We start from the raw sequence: 22,368 nt of genomic DNA, 5'->3' as shown, positions 1-22,368 counted from the left end.
GACTAACATTATTACCCTATTTTCTGCTCATAAAAATAATTAGTGGGCAGTGTAATAATTAAATTAAGACACCCAATCTAAGTGAGTCATCCAATTAATTAATTCCATATATCCAAAGTATCAGCACAAGGTTTTAATAACCATCCCAGAATCATCAGTATAATTATCCCAAGTGCAAATTAGTGAAACTTGACATGACCCTATATCCAAAAAGGCTGTAAAAATGAAGTGTTTTTTGTATGGTTTAAGATAAAAATGAAACTCTAACTACCAACATAGGAAACAAAGTTTGTCACTGTCCCCAAACTACTTGCAAACAGAAGAACAATAAATAGGCTAAGAAGTCATTTCCCCAATAACAAGTATCAGTCCTAAGACCAATTTCCCTCTGAAAAAGTCCTTTACTCATTCTTGTAAGTTAGAATACATCATTTCAAACGGTGCAAACTTAATGCCAGAAGGAAATCAAATTCCAAAATACTGTCAACTCAGACAGAGGATATTATACCAAGTCTTTACCATTACAAAGTTGTCAGAAAGAGTCAAAAATGATCTTCAATCAGATCTGACATAAAAAGCTTATAGTTCATCATTTCTGTTCTCACTACAAAAACAAACAAAAAACAAAAACCTGAGAAAAATGAAAATGACGACTCAGCTCCATCAGAGATTTGAGCTCAGAGGGAAAACTGCTACCCTGAAAACTGGAGAAACAGACACGCAGATACAGAAAATCACAGTGTGGGAGATGCAGAAGCCCAGGAACATAAGCCTTCAGCTGAGCCAGTATCAACAGGAATACTTTAAACAGTAATTGACAATTTGCTGGAGGCTCTGTGTCGACTAGCTTAGGGTGAAAAACTGAGAGGGAACACAGTCTTTGAGAAGTCCCCACATTTTCTTGACTTTTTACCTCCAGGAACCCTATCAGGTTCTCACTGGGAAGACCTGAGAAAAATGTCGTTTCCTCAAGGGGGAGGGGAAAAGTAACCATCCTGAAATATGCCCAGAGCTCTCTGTTCTTAAAAAGGTCTGCCTCAAAAGAAAACTAATTTAATAAAGCCTAACAAACTGGAATTTTATAGAGCCTAACCAACCAGGGTTTTACAGTATCTAACAAACCTAGGGGAAAGGAAATATCCAACTCCAGCCCCCCCTACCCTTCAACATGAGGTAAGAGACAACCAAATCGAGTTCACTAAATCACTGAGACCTAATCTGATCCCTTACCACCACATCAATGTAACTCCTGTACAACAATAGAGCATCACAAATAAAAGAACTGCAAGCCTCACACCCTATTAAAGGATTCTCTACAAAACCCAAAACAGCAGAACAGCCAAAAACAAAACACTACAAATTTTAGTCTCTGAAACCACTGCTACAGCATATAGTAAACACAGCCTAACTGCTTGTCAGATAAACATAAAACCTCAAACTAAAGGCCTATTTACTTCAGTTTGTTTTACCTAATATAACATGTCTGGCTATCAACAAAAATGTACAAAGCATTGTAAAGGCAAAAACTGTACTCTGAAGACACAAAGCAAGCCTCAAAACCAGATTCAGGTAGGACAGAGATTTTAGAATTATCACTGGGTTTAAAAATAGCTATGGTAAATATGCTAAGGGTAGTAACAGGAAAAGTAAACATGCAAGAACAGATGGGTAGTGTAAGCAGAGAAATGGAAACTCTAAGAAAAAAGAAATGTTACAAATCAACAACACTGTAAGGGAAAAAGTATGTCTTTGATGATAAACAATAAACTAGATCCGTAAGGATCAGAATCCACCACAAAGGATAAATACTATAATACTTACATCTAGGCATATCATAACAAAACTCAAAAAACTACCTGAGAAAATCTGAAAAGAATCAGAGAAAAAAAAGGAAAAACCTTACCTAGCCAGGAGAAAAATAAGAATTCCATCAAACCTTCTCTTCAGAAACCATGCAAGCAAGGTGAGTGAAGTGAAACATTTTAAGTGTTAAAAGAAAAACCACCAATCTAGAATTCTGTACCTGGGAAAATTATCCTTCAAATGTGAAAAGGAACTAAAAGCTTTCTCTGACAAAAATTGAGGGAACTGAAGGTCTACTGGCCTTCCTTGCAAGAAATGTTTTAAAAAGTCCTTCAGAAGGAAGGAAAATTACAAAGCATTATAAGTACAAATTACAAAAGGTCAGAAAATTTGGATTACATAAAAAAAAAATGAAGAAATTAGAGAAACAATTTTTATTTTTATTTTTTTTTAATTTTTTTTAACGTTTATTTATTTTTGAGACAGAGAGAGAGCACGAACGGGGGAGGGTCAGAGAGAGGGAGACACAGAATCCGAAACAGGCTCCAGGCTCCGAACTGTCAGCACAGAGCCTGACGCGGGGCTTGAACTCACGGACCGCGAGATCATGACCTGAGCCGAAGTCGGCCGCTTAACCAACTGCGCCACCCAGGCGCCCTGAGAAACAATTTTTAAAAAGGTAGGGGCATCTGGGTGGCTCAGTCAGTTAAGCATCTAATTTCAGCTCAGGTTATTACCTCATGGTTTGTGAGTTCAAGCCCCTCACTGGGCCCTGCACTGGTGGTGCAAAGCCTGCTCGGGATTCTCTCTCTCTCTCTGCCCCTTTCCCACTTGTGCTCTCTCAAAATAAATAAATAATTTTTTTAAAAAAGGTAAAATTAAATCTTACATTTCTTATTCTTAATTGATCTAACAAAATAACAATTTGTTAAAAATAATAATAATAGCACAATATATATCCAGTGATCACAGCTTATAGATAAATGAAATGAATGGCAACAATGTTATAAAGGATAAGAAAAAGGAATTAAGAATACTCTGTGATAAGGTACCTGCACTACCCATGAAGTGATATACTATTATTTGAAACTGAACCAAGGGGTGCCTGGGTTAAGCATCTGACTTCAGCTCAGGTCATGATCTCATGATTCATGAGTTCGAGCCCCACACCGGGCTCTCTGCTGTCAGCACAGAGCCCGCCTCGGATCCTCTGTGTCTCTCTCTCTATCTCTCTCTCTCTCTCTCTCTCTGCCCCTCCCCTGCTCGTACACTCTCTCTCTCTCACTCCGTCTCAAAAATAAATAAACATTAAAAAAAATTAAAGGGATGCCTTGGTGGCTCAGTCAGTTAAGCGTCCAACTTCAGCTCAGGTCATGATCTCATGGTGCGTGAGTTTGAGCCCCACATCAGGCTCTGTGCTGACAGCTCGGAGCTTGGAGCTTGCTTCGGATTCTGTGTCTCCCTCTCTCTCTGCCCCTCCCCCACTCACACTGTGTCTCTCAAAAATAAACAAATACATACATACATACATACATACATACATACATACATACATACATAAAAGTGAACCTAGATTAGTTGTAAATGTAAAATTACAAACTCTGGGGTAACCACTAAAAAATATGTAAAGTAAGTATAATGATATACTAAGATATGTTTTAAAAAAATGAAATTATATAAAATGTTCAACTGAAACAAGAGAAAGCAAAAGCAGAGTGGAAGACAAAAAGAAACAACAGAGACAAGGAATAGAAAGCAGTTAAAAATATGGTAGATATAAATCCAAGTATACAAATAATTACCTTAAATAACAATGGCCTAAATACATCAATTAAAAGACAGATACTATTGGGGTTCCTGGGTGGCTCAGTTGGTTAGGTGGCCAACTTTGGCTCAGATCATGATCTCACAGTTCATGGGTTTGAGCCCCACGTCCAGCTTTACTGACATCTTAGAGCCTGGAGCCTGCTTCAGATTCTGTGTCTCTCTCTCTCTGCCCCTCCCCCACTCGCACTCGTGTGTGTGTGTGTGTGTGTGTGTGTGTGTGTGTGTGTGTGTGTGTCTCTCTCTCTCTCAAAAATAAATATAAAAAAAAGACAAAGACTGTCAGTCAATGATGAAGGGTGGGCATTACACAATGCCAAAGGGTCAATTCTCAAGAAGCTCTAACTTCCCTTATATGTATACACCTAACAACAAAGCATCAAAATATATGCCGTAAAAATTAACAGAACTGCAAAGAGAAATACACGAATTCACCATATATTTGAAGACTTCAACACCCCTTTATCAGTAACTGACAGAACCAAAACACATAAAATTAGTAAGAATACTGTTAAACTGAATAGCACCATCATTCAGCCAGATCTAATTGCCATCCATATACTACTTTATCCAACAACAACAGTATACACATTCTTCTCAAGCTCAAAGAGAACATTTACCAAGACAGACTACATTCTGGGCCACAAAACACACCTTAGTCATACAAAGTAGGCTCTCAGACCACAGTGGAATTAAACTAATAATTAATAACACAAAGATAGCTAGAAAATATGCAAATATTTGGAAATAAACAACACACGTAAGTAACATGTGAGTCAAAGAAAACATCTCAAGAAATTAATATTTTAATCTAAGTAAAAATGTAAATAAAACATAAGAATTTGTGGGATGCAACATGCACCACTGTATTTTCTCTCTCAGAGAAAAATTTATATACCATTGGAGGCATATATTAAAAGAAGGAGCTAAAATCAATCACCCAAGCTTCTGCCATGGGAAACTAGAAAAAGAAAGGCAAATGAAATCCAAACTAAGCAGAAGAAAACAAATAATAAAAATCAGAGAAGAAATCAGTGAAATTGAAAATATGTAAACAATAGAGAAAAAAAGCAACAAAACTAAAAAAGCTGGTTCTTTGAAAAGATCAATAAAATGGATAAACCCTTAGGTTTCTCAAGAAAAAAGGAAAGATGACACAGGTTAGTAATATCAGAAATGAAAGAGGTTCCATCTCCAGCGATCCTATGGACATTAAAAGGATAATAACGGAATATTATAAATAATTCAAGGCCCATAAATTTGACAACGTAGATGAAATGGAACAAATCCTTGAAAGACAATCTACCACAGCTCACAGAAGGAAGAAAGAGATCACCCATATAAGGCTATAACGATCAAAGAAATTGAATAAATAAATAATAATTTCCAAAAACGAAAGCTTCATACCCAGATAATTTCCCAAGTGAATTCAACCAAACATTTAACGAACAAGTAATACCAATTCTCTGCAGCCTGTTCCAGAAAGTATAAGAGGGAGCACTTCTCAATTCATTCTATGTGGCCAGCATTACCCTAATACTAAACCCAGACAAGAAAAGAAAACTACAAATATCTCTTGTGAACACAGATACAAAAAAACCCTCAAAAAATATTAGCAATTCTAATTATGCACCACAAATAGGATTTATTCCAAGTATATAAATCAAGTTCAATATTTAAAAATCAATTAATGTATCAATTAATGTAATCAATCACACATCAATACAAGAAAAATCATGTGCTATCAATACATGCAGAAAAAGAATACGTAAAATCCAACACCCATTTACGATAAAAACTCACAGCAAAATAGGAATACAAAGGAACTTCCTCAAGCTGATAAAGAAAATCTATAAAAAATGTATAGCAAATATCATTCTTAACAGTAAGAAACTAGATACATTCCCTCTTAAGACTTTTCCCTTTCAGAATTCCTACTTATATTACACTGGACATCCTAGCTAATGCAATAAGACAAGAAAAGGATATCAATGATATACAAATTAGGAAGGAAAAAATCAAACTGTCTTTTGTTCACAGATGATATGATCATCTACATAAAAAAAATCCCAAAGAATTGGAAGGGGAAAAAAAAAAAACCAAAATCTGGTATTAATAAGCAATTATAGAAAGACTGCAAGATATAAGGGAACTCTGTACTTCTGTTCAATTTTTCTCTAAAGGTAAAACTACTCTAAAAAATAAAATTAAAAGAAAACAAAAAACATAAAACCCTCCACCAAACAAACAGTAATCCATTAATTCTGAATAGGTGTTTGAAGAGAGGAAAAAATGTGTTCAACATGATTTTCCTTCTTCCTTTCCTTTTTTTTTTTTTTTTCCTGTGAAGCTGAAGGAATAGCTGGCTGGGGAATGCGGGGTAGGAGATTCCTCCAATTTCTCAAGCCTCTGTGAATCCAACAAAAACAAACACTACATAGAAAGTGAAGACTCCAAACCATAAAATAAATCAAACCCATCCATACTCTACTTTTCAATCTTTGCCAATTCATAATTCTCTGAAATTGGAAAATATTTATTACAAGTGGAAGAAACTTTATCTTGTTGTTAAATATTAGACCAACTTCAAGGTCTAAAATGAGGAGGGGAAAACTACAACCAAAGAGAGTTTGATCCAAACCTGAATCATCAGCCACAATCTCCACCCTATACCCCACTCCTCCAAGAAAAGCCTTCCAGGCTTTTTTTCATTCATCAGAATCACCCACAAATCAAAAAATCTTGACTTTTTCTCACTCATGTGGACAGCATATTAAAAAAAAAAAAAAAACATACACTAACAACATTCTACTATTCTTTTCGTTCTACTACTCTTTCACATTGATGGAAATGTGAACAGAAAATGATTCAGAAGATATTCTTATTACCGAATTATAGCATCTATTTATATTAGTTTTTACAATAACATTTTATTTCAAGTACTTCTACGGTATTATTGCAAATTTTATACTCTAGTATGTCTCCTAAAATTAAAAAAAAGAAACCACCACTGTTGTAGTAACTGGTGATGGTCTCTGAATCACCCAAATACTCATGCTGAAAACAGGAACTTGGGAAAATTTGTCTGTAATTAGAGAGCAGTTATGTAGGAAAGTCCTTAAGTTCAAGCGTTGAGAGATTTCCAGGGTTTCCTGGAAGATGGGTTTGATATTCTACTGCATGGAATGAATCAAAAATTCATTTTCTTCTACTTCAATCACTTTCATGCAAATCCAAAGATATTGGTTCAACCCACATTTATACTTACCACCAATATATACACACTGTTAATATGTACCTTGAAAAGGACAAGCACAGATACAACCATAGGTAGTTTTACTATTGCCAAAAAAATGTCCTGTCAAGCATCCACAATATGTCTATGAAGTAACTATGTATTTTCAACATTATTCAAAGAAAGAATTCGAACAGTACTACAATGACTTACTCAAAACATAAGAAAAATCCAGTGGAAGAAGAGACACTTACACCTAGAACTCCATCCAGCACCATGCACCACCTCACTAGCCTATTACTATTCTCTAGTAAGAAGTTTTCTCAGATCCCATGACCACAGGAATATTATGATAGAGAAATGTGGGCAATGAAGGGAGAGCTACACTCTCATGCTCACTTCAGAAAAGGTTATTTCATTTTCTGAACTCAGCTGAGAGAGTACAGCAACAACAGATTTTTCTAAGTTCAAGTGAATTAACTGACCTGAAGAATGTCTCCCTTCCAAATATACTATTTCAAACTAACAGAAAAACAAAATATGGTTAAGTCAGAGAGATCAGGACTAACTGTATGTTTACCTAGTATCTTCATGAATGATCTTCACCCAATAATAAATAAAATCTTCTCCCATAAATAAGCCTACATTCACAGGTCAGAATCTATCATATCAGCATTTAAAGCATTCTCTATTTCCTTTTCTCATTTTGTCACTCCAACAAATTGAACACACACTCAACAATTACCAAACTTCAGAATCTGAGAGCTAGAAAGGCCCTTAGAGATCATTTGGTCCATTCCTCTTTTCTTCTAGACCTCCCCATTTACCTATTGAGACACTAATAGCTAGAGAAGACAGTAATTTTCTCAAGCTAGTTCATAGCAGGGTACAAACCAGAACCAAGGCAACTTGATTTCCGCACTGGTATTCTTTCCACTACATCATGCTGTTGTCAAAAACTCTGAAGAGCCTGAGATTTTATTCTAAATGCAAGTTAAGCAATCAGCTTGGACAGTGTCATGGATATTGAGAAACAAAATCATATAGCCATACACAACTTAGATACTAAGGACTGAAACCACATACTCTTGTGTACTGGGTTGAATAATGTCTCTCCAGAATTCATTCATTGTGATCATAAACTTATTTGGAAATCGGGTCTTTGCAGATATAATCAAGGTAACATGAGGTTATAGTGAATTAAGGTGGGCTCTAATCCAATGACTGGTGTCCTTATAAGAGAGAAATTTTAATACAGATACGGAGGGAAGACTGCCATGTGAAGATGGAGGTAGAAATTAGAGTTATGCTGCTACAAACCAAAAAACACTAAGGACTTCTTGTAAACAACAAAAGTTAGGGATGAAAGGATTTTTTTAAGCCCATAAGTGTGTGGTAATTTGTGATAGCAGTCCTAGAAAACTAATGTAACTACCTACACATACAACTTCCTGTGTATATTAACAAGACTTTATTAGGCCAATGTCCTCATTAGCATACCTCTACTATTCCAGAAGACTTTTGCATGAATATAACTTGATTGTTCATTACAGAAGCTTCAGGAAAGACCCATCAACTCTTCAACAAGAAACATCAACAATTTTCAAATCCTTGCCTTGCTGTTTCGCCAATTCTAAACTATTATATCATGTTATTCAATCCTAATCAGGCCCCATCATTACCACTGGAAGACTCAAATAAAATTTCAAATTCTCACATTTTAGCCTTGACTTTGCCCCTCTAAGATACCACCAAAGCTCTTAAAAGGTGGTATTCTCCTTCACAGCATAAGCCATAAACTCGGCTTTGTTTTATCAGTAGGTTGTGTTAGTGATACCTGGTTAAATCAGCATCAGATAATCCTGGCAGAAGGTATGACACTCTTGGGTCAGAGACAAAGAAGTTTACTGCTCAAAACAACAGTAGTGGCCAGAATATAATCTTTTGCACTCATTCCCCAAGCTCTAATTCTTAAGAGGCAACACAAGGAGAGCCAGTGATGCCTGTACACACAGTAGGCTGTATTATAGGAGAAAAAAGCTGAGCTTATCCAATCTAAATCTTTCAAGGAGTAACAAACCCTATCTTTTCCCCCAAAGGGATTATCTTGATTATCCTGAACAGCAAAGATATCTATCACCTGTCCTTATGGAAACACTATTTCTATCTACGTAGGCTGTTTGCTATACAAATTTCCTTAAAAGATAGCCCCCAACAAAAGCTGTCAATGCTTCTGCTCAGGATATGGACAGAAACACAAAAGACTCCTAAAGAATTGTCTCCAAATAGGTGTCCTCTTTGTCCTAAAAGGCTAGAAATTCTTAGGAAATCAGAATGAACATAGTATAACACAATAAGTATTACATGTTACAGGAGAAAAAAATTAGAGCAAAGAAGTATACTTTCTGTATAACTAAAACCACTTCAACTGAGTCACAATTTCTTAACATGCCTATACATCAAATACCCAAAAGTAAACACCTATGATATTATATTTATTTTAAAATGTCCCATTTCTAAAATAGTATCTCTAACAAGTTTTTTTGCAATTTTCTAGGTTTGGTAGTGCTCATGAGAAAAAGGAGCACTTTAATTATACCTGTAAACATGTTAATTAGTGAAATCCTCCAGAGCAGATTTTAGGGTACTCAGATTTTCAACCAAAAAATCTAAGGTCCATATTTATCTGAAATGTTTGTGAAAATAGAGGTCTTATTTAAATTTTATACTTTTAGGGGTGCCTGGGTGGCTCAGTCAGTTAAGCATCTGACTTCAGCTCAGGTCATGATCTCACAGTTCATGGGTTCAAGCCCCACCTCGGGCTCTGTGTTGACAGCTCAGAGTCTGGAGCCTGCTTTGGATTTCTGTGTATCCCTCTCTCCCTGCCCCTCCCAACTAGCACTCTGTCTCTCAAAAAATAAAATAAAAATGTTAAAAATAAATAAATAAATTTCATGCTTTTAAATTGATCTACATAAAAATGCTTTCAGGGGCGCCTGGGTGGCGCAGTCGGTTAAGCGTCCGACTTCAGCCAGGTCACGATCTCGCGGTCCGTGGGTTCGAGCCCCGCGTCAGGCTCTGGGCTGATGGCTCAGAGCCTGGAGCCTGTTTCGGATTCTGTGTCTCCCTCTCTCTCTGCCCCTCCCCTGTTCATGCTCTGTCTCTCTCTGTCTCAAAAATAAATAAAAAAAACGTTAAAAAAAAAAAATTTTTAAAAAAAAAATGCTTTCACATAGTTATATTTAAACACCAACATCTTTTTTTGTATCTGTTTGAAAACTAAGATTGTATCTAATACCATTTCAATAGTGACCTGTTCTAACTTAAAGTCTGAAGTTAAAGTCTGAAAAGGAAATTAAAAACTGAATTTTATAAACAATTTTATTTTTATTTTTTTACATTAATTTAAAACTTGGAGAGTGTTCTGCATCCTGGAGGGTGGAGGAGAAGCTATATTAGAATGTCTTTAGAATTGCCAAAAACTAAAATTTCCAAATAGTATGCAGACATAAATAGTATTTTTAAACTGTAAACAACTTTAAATTGAGCAATTTAACTTTATCCCTACCCTTAGGTCAAGCAACAATCCCAGGATAAAGAAAGGCAGGATGATGAGTAAAAAGAGCCACCACACTACATGTCTCCAGCTAGCTGTATGACTAAAAGCTTATCACTTCATCTCTCTAGGTCTCCTTTTTCCCATTTACAAAACACACACACACACACACACACACACACACACACACACACACACACACAGGCATTAACCTAAATGTTCCTCAAGGTCCATTTTGTGTAATAATTATGTGAGAAGCTTTTACCCTTCTGATAGGCTCAATTTTCTCATGCTTTAAGGAAATTCACTTTCTACTTTCTTGCCCTGCCAATCTTGTAGAATCCACCACAGATGCAAGGTATTCTAATGAACTCCAAGTAGTCCATGTATGGCTGAGACTAAACCATGCATTCAACAAGTTGTAATATTTGCTATCCTTCCTTCAGAAAATACCAAAATCTAAAACAATCACTGCTGACAAGAAGCTCAATCATCTAGGGGCACGTGAGTGGCTCAGTCAGTTAAGCACCTGACTTTGGCTCAGGTCATGATGTCACGGTTCAGGAGTTTGAGCCCCACTTCAGGCTCTGTGCTGACAGCTTAGAACCTATAGCCTGCTTCGAATTCTGTGTCTCCCTCTTTCTCTGCCCCTCCCCTGCTCACACTCTGTCTCTCTCTCAAAAATAAACATTTTAAAAAAAAAAAAAAAAAAAAAAAGGAAGCTTAATCATCTAAGCCAAAACAATCTTGAGAAAGAAGACCAAAGCTAGAGGTACCACAATCCCTGATTTGAATCTGTACTACAAAGCTGCAATAATCAAAACAGTATGGTTTTGGCCCAAAATCAGACTCATCAATCAATGGAACAGAATGGAAAGCCCTAAAATAAACATAAGCTTAAATGGTTAATTACCCTATGACAAAGGAGACAAGAATATATAATAGGGGAAAAGACAGTCTCTTCAATAAATGGTGTTAGGAAAACTGGACAGCTACATCCAAAAGAATGAAACTGAATCACTTTCTTATACTACACACAAAAACAAACTCAAAATGGATTAAAGACCTCAATGTAATACCTGAAACCATAAAACTTAAAAAAAACAAAAAACAAACAACAGGCAATGATCTCTTGGACATTGGCCTTAGTAATATTTTTCAGGGTATGTCCCCAGGCAAGAGAAACAAAAGCAAAAATAAACAATTAGGATTACATCAAACTAAAAAGCTTTGCACAGTAAAGGAAACTACGAACAAAATGAAAAGGAAGCCTACTGAATGAGAGAAGATACTTGCAAATCCAATAAGGGGCTATATCCAATAAGGGGCTAATATCTAAAACATATAAAGAAGTCATACAACTCAAAACCAAAAAACGAACAATCCAATTAAAAATGAGCAGAAGACCTGAAAGAAGATATACACAAGGTCAACAGAAACATGAACATCACTAGTCATCGGAGAAGTACAAATCAAAACCACAATGAGATATCACCTTATACCAGTCAGAATGGCTAGTATCAAAGGAAACACACACACACGCACGCACGCACAAGAAATAACAAGTGTTCACAAGAATATAGAGAAAAGGCAACCCTTGTATACTGTTGGTAGGATTGTAAATTGGTGGAGTCACTATGGAAAACAATATGGAGGTTTCTCAAAAAATTAAAAATAGAAATACCATTCAACACAGCAATTCCACTTCTGGGTATTTATCTACAGAAAATAAACATACTAATTCAAAAACATGTATGTACCCATATATTTATTGCAGCATTATTTACAATAGCCAAGATATGGAAGCAACATAAAACTCCACTGACAGATGAATGGATAAAGAAGATGTGATATATATACACATATTACTCAGTCATAAAAAAAAAATACTGAAATCTTGCCATTCATGACAACATGGATGGAGAGTACTGAGCTAAGTGAAATAAGTCAGATGAAAAAAGACAAATACCATATGATTTCACTTATATATAGAATCCAAAAAACAAAACACACAAACAAAAGAAACAGACTCATAAAAACAGAGAACTGGTAGTTGCCAGAGAGGTGGCAGGAAAGGCAAAAGAGATGAAAGGGATTAAGAGGTACAAACTTCCAGTTATAAAATAATTAAGTCACAGGATGGAAAGTATAGCATAGAGAATGCAGTCAATATAATGTGATAAATTTGACTGATATAATAACCAAAAACTGGAAACTCCCCCAAAAGTCCATCAACCAGTAAATGGATAAACTAAATGATATATCACCATATAGCAGAACATAGCTCAGCAAGAAAAAAAGAACAAATTACTAGTATACACAACATGAATGAATACAAATGCATTACATTAAGTGAAAGAAACTAGATTTCAAAAGCTACATACTAAATAATTCTAGTTAAATGACATACATGAAAAGGTAGACTATAGGGACAAAAAACAAATCAGTGGTTGCTAGGAGTTGTGGTGAAGGGAGAGGCTGACTACAAAGAGACAACATAAGTGAATTTAAAAGATTATGGTGACGAATATACATTTGTCAAAATTCCAAGATTAAACACTAAAAACAAATAATAACTTTAATGTAGGACTAAAATCTGGACATGAATCCAACCTTTAAAAGTCAGCTATCAAAAATGTCAAAAAATTCTAAGATGAGTTGTTTATTTCAGCACCAAATATACCACACAACAATGCAAGTACAATGTACCATATTTAGCCATAAACAGGGAGTAAAACATTTTTTTTATTTTATGTATTACAGATTACACATGGTACTCAGAAAATGTTTATTAACTAATACACAATTCAACAGAGGTTAGACTGACCCGGTCTTTCTACTTCACTGCTATACACATACATGCTTCAAACACATAATTATCCATTTCTCAACATATTAATTTATAATTAGAACAAGGAAGTGCTGTCCACAAATATACTAACCTGAATTCGTTCAGTTAATCAATAAAGGCAACAGAACACTTTATCTTGAATGAAAATACCATCAGGGTCATGGGTACTCTCTTAGCAAAAGCAGCAACCTGGAACAACAAAAACAAATAAACAAATGAAATTGAGCCCTACTCTAAGTTCAGTTAGAATACCCTCAGTTATTATACCATTTAAAAAATTCCTTTTTCTCCCTTATAACATGTTATAACATGTGAAACTTTTGCAAGCAGTGTTTTTCTGCAAGCAGTGTTTTTCAAATCCCAATAAAGAACGGGTTTTTACTTTGCAAATTAGTCAAACACAGTAACAATGTCTTAATTTTCTCCATAGTTTATCTTAAAATAAGTCAGCACCTATAAAACTTACTGTGTGAACACAAAACCCTTTAATTTTGTCTACTTTTTAACATATAGGACAATCAGAATTATCTCTCTTTTCAGACTAATGCTCAAAATCTTCTACAACCTCACACCCCAATTAGCTCTACAACCTAATTTCTGACTATCTTCTACAGAAAATTCCATTCAAGCCAATTTAATTTGCTTGCTTTCCACAGAAAAATTTTGTCATTCTCTGCAACACACCATTCCTTCTTTTTAGAAGAGGGACTTTTTCTCCCTTATTCTCTTGGTGAATCAATGCATCAATTTTCTCAAAATCCAGCCCCTCCATTTCTCCCTGAGAGCTGATAAAATCACTCTGTACTCCATTAATCCTTGCCAGAATATGTTGCTGCCTTATACATGCACCATCTCATGTGATCTTCTGATAAGGGACCCTATCTCTTATTTCTTTTGCCTCCCAATTATATACTACCATGTTTGACACATAGAGTGTAATCATATGATTGACAAGTGAATGGTCTTAATAAAGATTCATACATCAAATGTTTACTAAGTACATATGTACAAGTCATTAAGTACAAAAAGCCAAGAATAAGATAGCAACACAATACATTCTTCGGAAATATGTCTTTCTGCCAGGTACTTTACTATTGATACATGAGATTTAGGACTGACATTATTATGAATTGTGAGAAGCAGTCTTTCTCCAATGACACCAAAGCCTACTGAAACCAATTTTTTGTGATTAGAGATAATATTGAACCAACTTCAACTCCTCCAGCATAAGGTAATCCAACTATTTTCATTTTAAATTCCAAAAGTCAAAAACCTATTCTGAAGCAGACCAGCTTATTAAGAACATTCAGTAAATTAAACTAAAAATAATAAGCACATTTGTATAGTGCTTTACTATTTACATTATCTCAACTGCTAGATCTGGTTGAAAAAGACAAACTACTGCTAAGTTAACTACTCCAAGGGCCCATAAACAAACAATTCCTAAATGGCCATTAACTAGAAAAATCAGCTAAGGGCTCACCATCATTTCTTCCTAAACTTCACCCAAAAGGCTTTACCAACCTCCCACAATAATCCAGTAGTTTAGGATTTATGCTTCTAGCCATTATGGTGTAACTGGTACCAGATTTACGCTCAGACAGTAAGCAACTACAAAACTAGAGAAAACATATGATGAAACAGTTTACAGACACTGGACAATAGTATAGCTATGCATTCCCTGAGTGAAGGAAACAAGCTAGATAAGCCCTATAAACACCTTGACTTTTTGCCAAGAGACATGTCTAGATACCACTGTAGGCAGGGAGATTCAAAGCATAACACAGCAATCTCCTTAACTTGAAAAGACAAAGATCTAAGTTCAGTAAGTTATAGGTGGCAGGAATTACTGGAATAATATACCACAGAGGAGACATTATGCAAAAAAAAAGCCCCATCTATGTAGGGGTCCACTTGAGTCTGACTTAATACTCATCTACACACAGAGTAAAATCCATGAGGCCAGGCAAAAAGCAACAGCTGAGGAACTAAAAAAAATGAACAAGCAAAGCTGAGGACATTGGAGGTTCCATCCAACCAGAGTAGAGAGAGACCTTGTATACTCTGGGCAATAAGGAGAGACCTCAGCATGGCTAAATCAGTCCTAGAATAAAGACTAGGGGCACCTCAATCAGTTAAGTATCCCACTCTTTTTCAGCTCATGATCTCAGGTCATGATCTCAGGTTTCATGGGGTCGAGCCCCGTGTTGGGCTCTGCACAACAGTGTGGAGCAAGCTTGGGATTCTCTCTCTCTCTGACCCTCACCACCCCCCACTCTCAAAATAAAGTAAAAATAAACATTAAAAAAAAAAAAAGACAACTCTCTAATGAACCCAAAAGAGCTTAAAAACAAACCTTGAAGGAACAACCCAACCCTCAATTTAACATCTGTAACCAGATGATTAGCCAAATAGAAAACCTCTGATTTACAAGGCATCAGGTAAAGTATTCAGAAAGGTTCCGCCTCAGTAGTAGGGCAATTAGATTAAGTGATCCCACTCAACAAAGATTAAAAGCAATACCTTAAAGGATCAAACACCTTCCAAGTAATTTCAATATATTCCAGAAAAAGTTTGAAGACTATTTATAGGAATACAAAAATATCCAGCACCCAACAAGGTAAAATTTGCAATGTCTCCTTTTACATGCCTGACAAGCATCAACTGATTTCCAAGCAAGTTTTTAAAAAATAAGAAAAATAGAGCCATAATGAGTAAAAATATCAATCAAAACCAGCCTAGATATGACACACTTGATAAGATTAGGAAACTAGGACATTAAAAGTTGTTATAAATGTATTCCATATGTTCTAGAAACCAGAAAAAAAGTTGACTACATTTTAAGTAAAGACAAAAAAAAAAAAGACCCAAATCAAACATCTAAAAATGACAACCAGAATGTTAGAGATGCTCTACCTGACACTCAGCGAATAATGAGACTTTCTTCTCTGATGGATCCAGACTATATTCCTGGTGTTGTATGTGAGCTGTAAGTATTGTATTGTGCCCTCAATTCCTTTTGAGTGGTTCTTCCTAGCCTTAAGTAGTTCCCTCAAAGGTATGCACTGATTAGTACTCAACTGAATTCTTGAAAGGAACCTCTAGAGATCTGCCCAATTCTCTTGCAGCTCTCTCTTCTCTGACATTCTGCCCTGTGAACTCTAGGTGCCTTGGCTCCCCACAGCTTCCCAGCTCCATCTCTTCAACTCAGTAAGATTTCTTGGCTCCTCTGGGTTCTACTGACCTGCTCCATGCCTAGAAACTCTCTCCAGGCTAGAGCAATCTTAAGTCTCACCTAGTTTGTTTCCTGTCTCTCAGGGATCAAAGTCTTTTGTTGCCTGATGGCAAATGTCTTAGAAACTGTTGTTTCATATTTTTTTATCCAGTTAGTTCTTTCAGGCAGAAGGATACCAATTCCTGCTGGTCCATCTTGGCTGGAAGCACTATATTAACCATTTTAAAGGGAAACTATGAGTTAAATTAACTTTGTGATAGCACTGAACACTGAAATTTTCCAAAATTAGATGTACCCAATTGACACCACTCTTACATTAATAAGTTATCTGAAAGCATGTAATAAATGCATAATATGTGGTAAAAAAAAAAAACATTAGTAACCATGAAGGTGAAATACCAGCTGTTTGCAAAGAATAAACAACACCCAGTAAGAAAAACAGTGAGGGGCGCCTGGGTGGCTCAGTCGGCTGAGTGCCCGGCTTCAGCTCAGGTCATGATCTCACGGTTTGTGAGTTCAAGCCCCGCGTCGGGCTCTGTGCTGACAGCTCGGAGCCTGGAGCCTGTTTCGGATTCTGTGTCTCTCTCTCTCTCTGCTCCTCCCCTGCTCATGCTCTGTCTCTGTCTCTCAAAATAAATAAATAAACATTAAAAAAAATTAAAAAAAAAAGAAAAACAGTGAAAAGCTATTTGTTGGATATGTCTTTAATAGCCAATGCAACTAATCTAGAGAGTAAAGTCTTCTACCTGAAAATGAAGGAAGATTACCTCTCATATGCTGCTGAAGGTGCATGCGGTCAAGATTTAAAAAAAAAAAAAAAAAGGTAATTCCCAAGGAGCTTACAGAGAGGCTTTTAATATGAGCAAGAAAGAGATGCAACCCACACACCCAATCTGCCTGGGGCTGGCTCTTAACTTTTCTGTATTTTACTATGAGATCCTTAATAATCCAAGCTTGCCTCCACACTGGCTATAATGGCTTTTGATGAGGCCACTTTAGAACTTGATATACTGAATGAAGCCTCATCCAAAGACAGTACCCTCACCATGAAGTTGCTTAGAGACAACCTAACATTATGGACATCAGACACTGCAGGAGAAGAATGTGGTGCTGCAGAAGGAGCAGAAAACTAAATGCATATAGAGGATTATCCTTCTTCCCCTCAAGAAACCTTACTCCATTTGAATTTCCTATAGTAAAGAAACCCATTCACATGTATGGAATCAAATGCTTATAGTCTTCACACTGCAGCTTTGGGAAAACTCCATCCCTTGATTTGTGTTTGCCTCGGCCTTTCTGGTGTGCAGTTATGCTGTAGAAAAGTATTGATAGCTTCAATTCATATAAACATAAGTAACTTCCAAACACTTACATACAAGACTAAAAATGTATCTGGTATTCAAGTAATCTGAACCAGTTCTGCAAGTAACTGTGTTTTGTATTACTGTGAAGATATGAAAATGTAGTTAATTATAATTTAAAGAGTCTTCTACATAACAATTTCCATTAAGTTATATTCCCTCTCTTACTCTTTTCGAGAGTTTCACCCTTTGAGTAAGCAACTTTTCTGCGTTCTTAATGTACTCCTTTTTGGTAGGAATACAGAAGTATGAGATTAAATGAAAAAGCATCTGACATTTCTGGGCTGGCTGTCACAAACTGAAATGCCTCCTGTATCCTGTATATGATTGAGGTCTTATATGTTTATGACAACAGGAGTTTCCTTACTCACTCTCCATTTGCTATTTATGTTGACAACCTCCCTTCCCAATGAAATTTACTTACACCTGCTACCTTTATAGTTCTGGTATTCACTTCAGTATGTAACATAAGTAGCATGTTGCCACTAAGATGCAAGCATTGCTTTTGGCAAGTTAAAGTGTGTGTCACTTCTTAATACACTAGAAAGGGCAAATAAAGTACACAAGTCCACACCTAAAACTCTGGTACTTTTCCATGCAGATTTGTCCACATATGAGAGGGTGTCCAGTTTGTCTAGTGATTGTTATTTAGAGAATTGGACCACTATTGTGTGGTCATTGACTGTGGTCCCAAAATAGCCTTGTGAAAACATTATGCCTAACTTAACAGCACAGTAACATACAATAAAATAATATTTTTTAAAAGAGGGGAGCCTGGGTGGCTCAGTCACTTAAGCATCCAACTTTTGACTTCAGCTCAGGTCATGATCTCATGGTTCGTGAGTTTGAACCCCGCATCAGGCTCTGCTCTGAAGGCATGGAGCCTGCTTGGGACTGTCTCTTTCTCTCTCTCTCTCTGACCCTCCCTGGCTCATGCGCTCTCTCGCTCTCTCTCTCTCTCTCTCTTCTCAAAAAATAAACTAAAATAAATGTTTTAACAAACAAGAGATTCCTTTATAGTTATTATCCTTTCAACTAGTCTGAAATCAGAAGGCAAAACACTAAAATTTCCATCAGTTGTAATAACATCCTTCCTTTTAAATTCCCATGGTAGTTTGAATTTCCAAATATTTTTCAATATGCCTTACACTGAATTTGGCTGTTTCCCCACCCCAATCTCCACAAGATGGTGTACACCATGAAAGCCAAGACCACGTGTAGTCATTTTCATATCCTTTGGTTTCTAACGCAGTGCCTTGACACACTGTGTTATACATTGACATTAGTATTTAACATTTTCTGCTCACCAATATCCCTTCTACCCAACTCAAGGATATTGCAAGGATCAAACAATAATATTTGTCAGAGTGCTCTGCAAAATAAAAATGTTTTGCAGATGTCAGATGAATTTTATTTCATTATCTATGATTATTCCAAATCTTAGCTGGCAAGTAGCAGAATGCTCCAGGGAATGAAAAGGGAAGTGACCCTCATGATTAGCATGAGTTTGATGGTGGCTCTGCAACCTCCTTTATTCTGTCCCCTTTACTACAGGTTGGAAAGTCCACTTAGTCATGATATAAGTCATCACCCAACACCATCCCAGCCCCTACATCATCTGGCATTTTTATGGTTTCCAGCACCAGATCCAGTTCTAGCTCCCAATCTACAGTTCATAATGATCGGCCTTTTTGCTACAATCTTCTACCAGGCCCTTCCCTTACTGGGAACAAACCCAGTACAGAAAAAACCAACAAGGCAGAGGCTTATGACCTAACATTATCTCTGAGATGTTGAATAAAAAATCACTTATGGCTCTATGCCTTTTTCAAATATTTTTTAATGTTTAGTTATTATTTGGAGAGAGAGAAAAAGAATGAGCAGGGGAGGGGAAGAGAGAGAGAGGGAAACACAGAATCTAAAGCAGGCTCCAGGCTCTGAGCTGTCAGCACAGAGCCCGATGCAGGGCTCAAACTCACCCACCAAGAGATCATGACCTGAGCCGAAGTCGGATGCCCAACCGACTGAGCCACCCAAGCACCCCATCTGTGCCTTTTTAAAAAATACAAGTATAAATATGTAACAATGCCTTAGCTGCACTTTAAGTAGGATATGAGGAACCCAGGATCTTGTGACTTTTAAGATTATCATAACTCTCAAGAACACATTCTGGCATTGAGGTAAGAATCCTAAAACAGAAATGAAAGAGTCTTCAAATGTCATCCCAGCTCTAAATATCAATTTACTACATGATTCTAGATCTAACATATCACTGCCCTAGATTTCTAGTTATTCTTATACAAATGAAAGAACTAGAATAAACTGTAAATGTCTCTTGCAACTCTAAAATTCTGGGAGTAAAAGCCCTATACCTTCTAGGAACCATCAAAATTCTTATTTAAATACCCATTAATCTTTATACCTTGCTACTAGACATGACTTCTTCCCCAACAATTCTAAATAATTCATTTAGACAAGATATGATTCAAGTAACCAGTTCTAAAAGCAATTGTTTTCTTTAATCTTTCGCTAAAAAATTTCTTTCCAGTCCAAAAATTTCTTTTTTTTCATTGTTCTAAATCAGAGATGTTTTCCTCTAACTTTACCATCAAATACACAGTGATTATACCTCCCTAATTTTCTGAAAACTGAAAACTACAGCTTATATTCACGAAGTTCAGCAATAAATTCACATAAAATTTACTTTCCAAAACCAATCCGGGATACCTTCAATTCTACTACATTGAAAACAATTTTTTTAATTTTAAAACAGTTTTATATTACAGCTAAGTTGCAGCATACAAAGAGTTTCCATATACCACGCACCCAGATTCCCCTATTGTTAACATTTTATATTACTACAGAACACTTGTCACAATTAATGAAAAAATGTTATTATTACTAATGAAACTCCATACTTTATCCAGATAAATATAGTAAATATCAAAAAATTTTCAAAGCAAACTTTTTTAAAGATTTTGCTATTTTAAAATCTTTATTTTATTTATTTTTTTAAATGTTTATTTATGTATTTTGAGAGAGAGAGTGCACACACACAAGCAGGGGAGGGGAAGACAGAGGGAGAGAAAGCATCTCAAATAGACTCTGTGCTGTCAGTGCAGAGCCCGATACAGGGCTCAATCCCAGGAACTGCAAGTTCATGACCAGAGCTGAAATCAAGAGTTGGACACTGAACTGACTGAACCACCCAGGTGCCCCTCAAAGCAAATTCTTAAAAAGAGCAATGAAAATGTAATTCTACATAATGAATGCCACACAGTAAACAGAATACACATGGTAAACAAAATAAAATAAATATTTGTCAGGAGCTAAAACCTAGCATATCGTTGTCAATAATAAATGCAAAGAGCTTAACTCCTCCACTAAAAGAAAAAAGATTATTTTAGATTGGCTCATGAAGTAAAACTCAATTGTATACTTACATTACAAGCAACACCTAAAACAAAGTAATGAAGAAACATTAAAAGGAAATACATGAGCAAAAGTAAAATGGGCAAATACAATCAAAATGAAAGCAGAGGTTATGATCTTAATAACTGACAAAAAACACCTAGGCCCAAAAGACACCTAGCAAGACAAAGTACAACTTTTTTTATTCTAAAAGACAAATAAATTGGGGAGCCTGGGTGGCTCAGTCGGTTAAGCGTCCGACTTCGGCTCAGGTCATGATATCGCAGTTCGTGGGTTCCAGCCCCGTGTCAGGCTCTGTGCTGACAGCTCAGAGCCTAGAGCCTGCTTTGGATTCTGTGTCTCCCTCTCTTTCTGCCCCTCCCCCACTCACAGTCTGTCTCTCTCTCTCTCTCTCTCAAAAATAAAAACATTAAAATAAATAAATAAATAAATTTTAAGAGACAAATTAACAATGAGGAAGATAAATCAATTATGAATACTTTTGCACCAAAGAGCCCCATCACAAGCTTCATAAAAAAAAAAAAAAGTCTACAGTAGCTGTATGAAAAAATTAATACAAACAGAATAATAGTAGGTGAAGCCACAGAAGACCAAAGCAATGTAATCAGTAAGTTAAATTACTACACCATATTGAACTTACTATATTGTTTTCTCTACCACAGTACAAAGCTCAATCTCTTTTCAAGTGGATATGGACTATTCACAAAAACTGATCATATATAAGGTCATACAGAAAATCTCAGTAAGTTCAACAATAATAGAAATTAACACAAATTATGTTCTCTGATCACAGCGCAATAAAACTACATATGAAAAATAACAACAAAAAGCCCTTACTCCTGCAGGTTAAAAAATGTTATTTTAAACATCTTTTGAAGGAAATAGAAAACAACAAAACTGTAAGTATATGAAAAAATAAGATAAATTTCAAATGGATCAGAGATGGAAATATAAAAATTAAAACCATGAAAGTCCTGCAAGAAAACATGGATGATTTCAAGTATAACCTGGGAATGAGGAACGTCAGTCTAGCAGTGATTCAAAATCCAAAGGTAAAAGATAGCATTTTTA

The 22,368-nt window shown here is 36.0% G+C and overlaps 1 protein-coding gene across 17 annotated transcripts in view; it reads right to left on the bottom strand.

Moving 5' to 3' along the window:
* The window catches only part of FUT8 (fucosyltransferase 8), a 310,681-nt gene that overhangs the window by 248,307 nt on the left and 40,006 nt on the right, over positions 1 to 22,368 (bottom strand). For all 17 annotated transcript variants that reach the window (XM_045451266.1, XM_045451270.1, XM_045451276.1 and 14 more), the window contains exon 2: positions 13,361 to 13,458. The gene's annotated coding sequence lies outside the window, so the exon portion shown is untranslated. The remainder of the gene's footprint in view (positions 1 to 13,360; positions 13,459 to 22,368) is intronic.

This window comes from Leopardus geoffroyi, chromosome B3 (genome assembly GCF_018350155.1).
Source record: "Leopardus geoffroyi isolate Oge1 chromosome B3, O.geoffroyi_Oge1_pat1.0, whole genome shotgun sequence".
Lineage (NCBI taxonomy): Eukaryota > Metazoa > Chordata > Mammalia > Carnivora > Felidae > Leopardus > Leopardus geoffroyi.
This window is presented reverse-complemented; position numbering and strand designations above follow the sequence as displayed.